General features: G+C 34.2%; 1 long non-coding RNA gene across 1 annotated transcript; it reads right to left on the minus strand.

Moving 5' to 3' along the window:
• Positions 1 to 458: 458 nt before the first annotated feature.
• Positions 459 to 919, minus strand: LOC134239276 (uncharacterized). Its single transcript, XR_009986192.1, has 2 exons — positions 825 to 919; positions 459 to 739 (listed from the first exon to the last, which is right to left on the minus strand). It is a non-coding gene; the product is annotated as an uncharacterized LOC134239276 (long non-coding RNA).
• Positions 920 to 1,910: the final 991 nt, after the last annotated feature.

Genomic DNA, 1,910 nt, shown 5'->3' on the forward strand with positions numbered 1-1,910 from the left:
ACCAGCCAATCAAATTCGAGTATTATCAATAGAGGTATAATAAAAATAACTGATAGTGCTATTTTGAAACATTCATGAATATATGAAGAGTGATTTTCTTATGCATGGAATTTTTGCTTTGTAGCTACTGAAACTGCTTGCATTTACTAAGTACTATGATTTTGTTATTTGCATTTGTCTCATTTCTGAAATATTCTGATTACTGGTCTCTCTGCACTATTTTATATTTCAATAACTATATAATTTTTTTGTTCTAGCCGTTCGTAGTTCTAATGTATTAATTTAAATTAAATAAATAATTTGTTAACATTATTATCGGACAGACACTATAGTTAACTTTTAGACTGCGAGAGCAAAGGCAAGACGCTCCATTAAATTAACGTTTTAAATTTTTTGTTTGAATACCTCAGTTTAGAAAAAGAAAAAAAACCTCTTTTAAAAATTCAGACAGACTCATATTGATGATCATTCTTTATTCTTTATGCAGAATTATGTGTTATTGTGGGTATAATTCTACATATTATCTGCAGCCAGCCATGCACTCGTCCACCCATTTAGAACAGAAAAGTCCGCACTCCTTGCTGTCTTTAGGACGTTTGCTACAGTCGTACAGTTTCACACACTGGAGAAACGCGTCAGTGCACGCGCTCTGGCATTCCAAAACCTTGACGTCAGCGGAAGTTTGGATGACGAGTCCCGACATTAAAACTATCAACACAAGTTTCATCACCAATTCCATCTGAAAGAAAGGAGTAGTTAATGAATGATGGGTTGAGAGAGGCCAATAAATGCTGGCGAATGGCTGCAAATTGAGAAATGCGTACTCGACACTAAGGTCCTATGAGCATTGAGGGATCTTTTCCATCCAAACACCTATAGCGATACGGGGCCTCGGTTAATTCAGTGTCACCAAAAGGATGCGGTATTAATGTCCCTCAGGTCCCCGCACATGGATACGAACCCATCGTGTAAGGATCAACTCATATATTGCAAACGCTCAACCCAATGCGCAACGCAGGTGACTAATAAATTATGTAACAAACATTTTTAATTTAAAGTCTTTTCTTTTTTCATGAAATTTTAATCAAGAATCGTTTGTGGAGACAGAGGACATGTGACTGTATTGCCTTTATACATTGAATTCAAAAGCGTTATGATTTGGATGTAATTATTATAGTAAAATCGTAGTCAGGTTTTCAAACACGGTGTGCTTGTCCCAGGCTCATACGCTATTTGTCAAACATATAGACTACTTTTCAGCATAGTAGTTTCAAATCATAACATTAATATAATATTACTAGGCTGACTATTTTGATATATATGCCGAATTAGTTATTTATTCCAAAAAAATTTTGGAAGCATTAAATCTGATGGAAAGATTTTGTCAATCGTTATATAAAATCGCGTTTTGAAAACTCCAAAGTCCCACATGCTCACTTAAAGTTTGAGAATTGATTTAGTTAAGGTCTTCCGTCTTCACGGAAGACCTTATAGTGATTCTACTGTTTCTTATTATTATTCTTATTATTATTATTATTTTTTTTTTTTTTGACAAAATTTTGTGCAGGCGATTTCATTAAAACTATTCAGCGGTTTCTCATGAAACTTTCACCAAATATGTGTCATTATATGAAGTTGTCACATCCGAAGAGAAATTTGGAAAATTCTCTTCTGGTGCCAAGTTATGGTCAATTTTCTGATTTTAAAATGCGATTTTGTCGCCCCTTTTTTTCGAAAATGGCTAGGTATATGATATGGAGACTTATCGGAGATGATAGAGCATGACTTTCTGGTTTGCAGAATCGCCTTTTCGTGCGTCGTCAGTACTTCCGGTCTTCACGAGATGCGAATTAAAAAAAAATCGTATTTTCTAACTTTTTTGTTTTTCAGTATTTTTCATTAATTTTTGG

The sequence above is a fragment of the Saccostrea cucullata genome, unplaced genomic scaffold, assembly GCF_032062105.1.
Source record: "Saccostrea cucullata isolate Sc308-1 unplaced genomic scaffold, CSIRO_AGI_Scuc_v1 ctg317, whole genome shotgun sequence".
In the NCBI taxonomy this organism is placed as follows: Eukaryota; Metazoa; Mollusca; class Bivalvia; order Ostreida; family Ostreidae; genus Saccostrea; species Saccostrea cuccullata.